The following is a 7234-nucleotide window of genomic DNA, read 5'->3' as shown; positions in this document are numbered from 1 at the left end:
AGGGCCAGGCCCGGGAGCGGCAGGCACCTGACCGCCGGGCGCCCCGAGGGCCAGGCCCGGGAGAGGCTGCTCAGCAGCCAACACCAGGTGCGTGCGAGCGGCTGTGCAGCCTCCAGGGCCGGGGAGATGCGAAAGGAGGCGCTGTCCCTCAAAACGCCGCGGGGACACCGAGAGGGAGAAGGCTCCTCGGGGAGGCGGGGCCAGAAGGCGTGGAGAAGCTTCCGTCCCGCGCGGCTGCGTGGACGTGCGAGGGCCCGCGGGAGCGTGGGCCCCTCAAGCCACGGGGCCAGACGAGGTCAGAGCCGGGCTCGGCTGCGTCAGGTCACTGGCCACAACGTGAAAAGCAGGGAAGGGGACCCCCCCCCCCAACTACGGCAGGAGAACTAAGGAGGCAGCAGGACGGAGAGGCCAAGGGCCAGAGCCCCGCGCAGTGGAGAGGCGAATGGACCAGGCCAGGGGGGGGCGTTGGGCGAGGGCCGCAGGCGCCAGGGGCAGGACCCTGGGTCTGCGCTGCGCCAGGAAGCGCCCAGTGCGGCTGGCTAAGAGAAGGCAGCGCAGTGGGGTGCTGGGTCTGGGGTGCAGCGGGGGGCGCGAGGGTGGCCCAGGGTGAGAGCCGGGACGCAGCGGCGCAGACCAAGGGGCCACGGGAGGGCGGGTCCGGCCCGGCCAGTCGCCCAGCCCGACCCCGCGGCAGGTCGGTGCCGGCGGAGCCCAGTGGGAGCCAACAGCGAGTGGACGCTGCGCGACGGGGCGGGGGCGCTTGGCGCTGCCCCTCCAGCCGCAGTGGCGGGATCTGTCGCTGGGATGGGCAGAGACACCCCAACCAACGCCCGGACACAGCCCCCCGCCACGCAGTGGAGCCGAGCCCCCGAGGCCGGGGCGGGCGGCCCTGTCCCCTGCCCTCTGCGGCCGCGGGTGGAGCGAGCTCCCGAGGCCGGGGCGGGCGGCCCTGTCCCCTGCCCTCTGCGGCCGCGGGTGGAGCCGAGCTCCCGAGGCCGGCGGGGGGCCCTGTCACGCGCCCTCTGCGCCCTCGAGGGTGCTCACTTGCGGTGGCTCTCAACTACCGTGTTTCCTGGCGCAGCAGCTGTTTGGGGTCCAGTTACTCTCCCACCCCAACCCCCGATATCTGTGGCCTGCCTGCCCAGGAACTACTCCCCCCCCACCCCGCGAGTCCCTGCAGGGGGCAGGGGCAAGCTCTCTCCTCCGGACTCGGACAGCAGCTGCCAGAGAAGGGGCATCCTGGGAGCAGACGCCCGGGCAGGTTGGGGGCACCGAGGCCCGGGCAGGTTGGGGGCACCGAGCGGGGCCGGGACCGACGGTGGGTCCTCCCGCGGCCGCCCCTGGCATGGCCAGCAGCTGCCAGGCCACGCTGGCAGCAGGCACTCCCAGCGTCTGCAGACGGACACGCGGGGAGGGGACGGTCCCCTGGGTCCCGCCCCAGACGGCGAGGTCCAGACTTGCAGGCAAGCAGACAGGAGCGGGGCGGGAAGCCCGGAGGGCGGGAGAGCTGGTCTGGCCGCCAACGGGCACCTGGGCCTGACAGGGGACGAGCCAGCGCCTGAGGCAGGACTTGGCAGCAGGAAAGGCAGGAGCGCTCAGGTCAGCTTCCCAAAGTGGCCCCTCCCCCAGGCGGGGGCAGCGGGGAGTCACCTGCCGAGCCCCAAGGGCGCTAAGCACAGTAACCCCAGAAACCAGGCCCCCCCGGCGGTTCTTCCCCACTGCAGGTACCAGGTTTAAAAGGTGACAGGCTCGAAATGGCCTGGCCAGTAGTCGGCCCCGCGCCCCGCAACCTGGCTGATACGCGCACCCCTCGCCCAGCACTGCCAGGGCCTACGGCCGAGTCTGCGGCAGTCCCGGGGCCCAGGCCGGCGTGAGGCCGCCCGCACCGCGCAGCCCTGAAATCAGATGCCCGCTCGGGGCCTCCAGCTCCAGTGCCAGTGTCCAGTTACAGCGCCCGCACCCACCGCTCAGCACCACCTGCTTGGCGGGGAGCACACCGCGCCGTCTCCCGAACCCCGTCTGGTCAGGGGCCGGTGGCAGCCGGGAGGCGAAGAAGCTGCTCGGAGAGGACCAGCCGCAGGGGCTGACAGAGCAGCCGTGAAGCCCGCCGGGGGGGACAGCGGTCAGAGGGCAGATCGGAACCGAAGTGTTAAGAAACGTCTGACCCTGAAGTGCTGCTTCTTGGAATTGGCCCTGAGCACACAATAAAGAGGCCTGTGAGCAGGTCTGCGACAGTTACTTCGGACCGCAAAAAAGTAAGACTGGAAGGCCGGACTGTACTGGACGCCAGCGGGAAAATGTAACCAGAGGCTGAACTGGACACAAAGCTTCACAGTCACCAGAGGCCTCAGAAAACACCGTCCCTGGAGGCGACACCCGAGTGGGTGTCTGTGGGTGTCTGCTCGGGGGCCGCGGACGTGGCCATTCTGACCTCCTGCATTTCCTAGCTCCGCGTGGCCGGGGCCTGCGCCCCCCGCCTGCAGCCTGTAGTTTCCTAGCTGGTGCGGTAAGGTCCCCTTTCCCCAAGTTCTGCTTTCCGAGATTGCAGTCACCCGCCGTCAACTGTGATCCCCAATACGACCTGCATTCTGAGACACGGTACATCACAGTGTTCGGCTGCACCAGCACACGCTGCCGCTGGTCTCCGACCGCCCGCTGCGTAAGCCCACCTTCCCCAGGAGCACGGCTGCACGGCACAAAGGTCAGGCTGCAGCCTCTGCAGCCCGAGGCGAGGGGGCCGCTGCAGCTTCAGGGCCGTGACCAGCACTTAGGCTGCTCCCCGCCGCCTCCCTCCTGCCCTGGCCTGAGGGCCCGACGGAGATGGACCTGCGAACACGGCCCTCCCACTGCGAGGAAGACATCGGGGTTGGACCTTTGCCGCTCCGAGGAGAGAGCTTTGCCAGGCGTCTCGGTGGGAATTGAAGCCTCCGCGGCACTCCCAAATCCTCAGGGAAAATCCCTACCCAGGCGACCGCAGACAAACACCCTCCTGCCAGACGTCTGTCCACGCCGGAGAGCCAGTGACGCCGCCGGCCCCCGCAGGAGGCTGACGCGGGCCGGCGGGCTGGGGCAGGTGCCGTCCACTCCTGCCAGCCACCGGCAACCAGCTCTCCCTCCCGCCAGGAAGCCACAGAGAGAAGCGAGGGGGCTCTGGTGTGGACACTCTCCCAGAGGCCCTCCCGGCACACGCGCCTGGGGGCGGCCCTGGACTAAGGTGCAAATTCAAGCCGCTGCTCACGCTCATTCACCAGCCAGATGAGGCGGAAATGCTGAACTAGTCAGGCCAGGTGAGCCTGGCCCGGAGACTTCTCCCAAATTCGGTCTGTGTCAGCAGTGGCGGCCATTACGATGGAAACCCAGTGACCCAGTTTCCTCTACTTTCTTTCTCTTTCAGAGCAATGTTAGGTTTGACCTAACTCGGAGAGAGCTGTGCGAACGCCAGCGTGAACCCTCAGGCCTCGTGGAAGGGTGGACGGCTGTTCGGAAGGCAAACTGCCCGTGCGCGCTGACCGGGAGCGGGCTGCTGAGAACGGCGGGGCCCCAGTACCACGTGTCTTTCTGAAGCAGCCTGAGGGACAGAGCTCCCCACAGCAGATACCTGTGGCCACCCAGGTATCTGCGGGCGCCCCTGACTCCTCGGAACTTCCCACCATCTTCCCGTCCACAAGGGAAGGGTTTGCGGAGGTGACATTCCTCGGAAAACCCCCAACGCCCCTGCTGCAGCACCTGCCGGAAGGCTCCCCCGACACAGGGCGGTGGCTGGGCCACAGGTGGGCCCAAGCCCCTCGGCGAGGCTCTGGAGCAACATCCCACCCGCCCAGGTCACAGTGTGGGGGGGTCCGTGACGCTGGAACAGGCTCTAGGTTTGCCCTTGACTTTTCAGAAGAGCCGCCCCCCTCGCCCCACCGGGCAGCATTCTCCCATCTTTGGAACAGGGGCCGTGGGGGACGCGGCAGGAGCAGCTGTGAAGGCTGCCACCGAGGCCACGTCCCTGACACGCCACATTTACGCAGACCTCCCCCTTCTGTTCGTGATGAGAAGCCACTAGCCGACGGTCAGAGTTGCGGCTCCGGAGGCCGACAGGGTTCGAATCGCCCAGCTGTGTGACGGGAACCACATACTCCCTGGCTGCAAGGCCACAGATGACTAACCCTCATGGGGCCCCTTTCCCCTGCTGTGAACGCAGTAGGTGAGGTGACCGTGGAAACCAGGCTGAGGAGCGACGGGCCTGGCACAGCAGGCGTTCAACTAATGGCCGTGTGATGGACGTGAGTGGAGGCAGCGTTGCAGTGAGGGGCAGTGGAAGCCTGCGGCGCGCCTGTGAAGTCACAAGCTGCTGCACCACCACACACAGCAGTCAAGAGACCAAGCCAGGCCTCCCCCAGGCCCCGGGCGACATCCTGTTTCCACCCGGCCCGGCCCAGGGCACGCCGAGGACGGAACATTCTGTCACATGAAAGGGTGCGTCTGTAGAGCCAAGGCCAGAACTGCAGTGAAGGGAACTGAGGCCCAGGGCTACAGGGACCGGTTCAAGCTCCTTGGCCGGAGCCACAAGTCCAGCTCAGGCCTCCCAGCTGCCAGGTGAGACGCTCCGCCCTGCCCTGCCCACTCGGAGTGGTGTGAGGGTCACAGCCTCGGCGACCCGGGCGGCCCTCTGGGCGCTCACCTGGGTGGGAGCCATGGCAGGGGCGTCTTGTCTGCAATACACAATTCCTCCAAAACACAGCTCAGAGGTGACGCACGCCGGCCACCCGGTCACCAGGTCATCTGCCACCTGAAAACCCAGAGTCCTCCTGCCAAAGTCCTCTGCTCCTGCTCTGCTGCCGATGCCCTTTGGGGGTGGGACTGCAACCTGCCTGGCACTTTCTGGAAGCACCCACCTGTGGCGGCAGGAGACAGGGCCCTGCCTCTCTGGGCAGGTCTCCTGCCGGGGCCGGTCTGATACATAAGGCCCATTCAAACTCTGCACGGCCATCGAATCCAGTCTTCCAATTATGCTCGATGGAATTCTGAAAGTACTTCACCAGCAGAAAAACGAGAACAGAACTTAAACTACCTCTAAGATTTTAAATGTTTGTGCGATGTGTGCATGCAGAACTGGGGTGTAGGCCAGAGGTGCCGGGGGAGGGTAAGAGAACTCCCCAGTGACAGAGCGGGGAGCAGAACTGAATCCCCTGCTGAGGGGAGCAGCGGGCGGTCAGGAGGGGTCTGCGGCGCCTGGGGGTGAGACCCCCGGAGAGGTGGAGCTCAGAACTCTGGCCCGGCTGCGCTGAGACTTGCCCCCAGGGCAGCTGGAAGGCGCCTCCTCCCTCCAGGGTTTGAACAGGCCAAAGCATACATGCACGGGGCTGTCAGATGTGCTTGTTACGGGCGGTTACCTCGGGGCTCAGGGCTAATGGATGACTTTGAAAATACAAATTATTGTATTTTCTAGAATAAACATGTATTTCTTGTATTTTTAAAAATGTCGGGCAGTTTCTGGTCAAGGTCCACAAACAAAGTGAGCGCACTGCCCACTTTTCTTCCCGTGCTTCGAAAGACCACACACCAACGAGTGAGGGGCCAGTTCTGCCCGTTGTCCACGCAGCTCAGAGGCTGGACAAGACAGGCTCCTTCTCTGACAGCTCAGGACTAAAGACTGGCCCAGGCCTTACCTGGCAACCTCAGCGGCTGCAGGCCCAGGGGCCAGCGCAAGGGGAGCGCCTCCCAGGGCCGGCCAGAGCCCGCGGCGTGCTGTCTTCCCGCTGCCCCAGCTGGGACAGGCGGCCTGCTCGTGGGGAAGGGGCCGTCCCGCCAGACCACCACAGCGTGCGAGTCAGAGCAGCCGCTGAAGACTGCTCAGAGGTCTTCAACACAAACGTGCACGTGACCCGCCAGTGTGGTTTCTCCAAATATCAAAAAAACAACTTTTATTCGCCTTGTAGCCGGTAATGGAAACCACACGGAAATCCCATGGGCTGTCGTCCGGAGCAGCGGCCAGCACGGGCAGGCTTCGGGGCCGGCTGGGCTCAAGTCCTAAAACCCACGTTTCCCCTTTCGTAAGGGTGAAAATCACCACTTCGGTGCGCTCCAAGCTCTCAAACAGACAAGCACGTCCAGCCAGGTATGTCACATCATAACCGTAACCGAGAGCGTCACGGCAGCCGCTGGCCTCAAACCCTGGGCGTCCAGCGGAGGGCGGTGACAGCTGGCCAGCTGCGCTGGGCCTCCACGCACACGAGCCGGTTCTCCCCACTCCCGGCCGTACACAGAACGCCCCGAGACCTGAAATGACCCTCCCGCCCCCCAGGGCACCCCCAAGGCCCACTCCTCCCAGACTCAGCCCCTGCCCGAAAGCCCTCCCCAAGCCCAGGGCTGGACGGTGGGCCCGCCCGCCTGCTGGGTGGCTGAGGCAGACCCCTGTCCCTTTACCAGCCGGCAGAAAGCAACCGCTGGTGGCTTCCCCTGCCCTCACAGCCTCACTCGCACAAAAGGCAACCTGGGGTGCACACACCTGAAACAGCTTATCCGAAACGTGGTCACCGCCAAAGGTCTTGGCTGGAGGCCCGGCAGGCTCAGATGTCTCCAGAAGGCACCCTACGATACCAGCATGGGGGGTGTCAGGGAGCCGGGCAGGCACTGCGCCTGCACCTGAGGCAAGGTCTGTCCTGACCAAGCTCCTCTCAGGACCGGCTCAGCAGCTTAGGCATCAACTGTGGGCTAAACCGAGTCTGCAGTGTCCTCCACGGGAGGCCTCACAGGTGCGCCATCTGTCCACGGGGGTGCAGCTACGCCCCCAGTCACAGTTCACACCCTGGGGAGGGAACACTCACTAGGTCCCCGACCGGGCGCGTTTCAGCCCCTGCCAGCGAGCTGGGCCCTGGCCCCAGGGCAGGACAGCAGAACACGAGGTCGGGACACCCTGGTCTAAGCCCGGTCCTGCAAGTCCTACCTGCGTGGCCTTGGCCAAAGTCATCTGGACTCTGTGGGCTGAATGTATCCATCGATAAAATTTGGGGTGGGGACTAGCTTTGGCTCCCTTCAGCTTCACATGCTCAACTGTGGGAGTCCCCCACAGCTGCAGATGTTGGATGAAACAGCTAAAAGCCTCGATAAGGAGCTCGCCAGCTCCAGGCCTGCACTCGGGGTCCCGTGGGCCTCACCTACGTGGAAGACCCCAGCCCCTGCTCCTGGACGCAGGCCCCAGCTGGAAGGGAAAGAGGAGTCGCCGCGCCACCCCTCCCCCGCCGGCCCG

The 7234-nt window shown here is 65.6% G+C and overlaps 1 protein-coding gene across 1 annotated transcript in view; it reads right to left on the bottom strand.

Moving 5' to 3' along the window:
* The window catches only part of PSEN2 (presenilin 2), a 46742-nt gene extending 40166 nt beyond the window's left edge, over positions 1–6576 (bottom strand). Inside the window, exon 1 of the mRNA XM_012730872.1 lies at positions 6494–6576. The gene's annotated coding sequence lies outside the window, so the exon portion shown is untranslated. The remainder of the gene's footprint in view (positions 1–6493) is intronic.
* Positions 6577–7234: the final 658 nt, after the last annotated feature.

This window comes from Condylura cristata, unplaced genomic scaffold, assembly GCF_000260355.1.
Source record: "Condylura cristata isolate star-nosed mole 26May11 unplaced genomic scaffold, ConCri1.0 scaffold00029, whole genome shotgun sequence".
Lineage (NCBI taxonomy): Eukaryota > Metazoa > Chordata > Mammalia > Eulipotyphla > Talpidae > Condylura > Condylura cristata.
The sequence above is the reverse complement of the archived record's forward strand: the minus strand, read 5'-3'. Positions and strand labels throughout refer to the sequence as shown.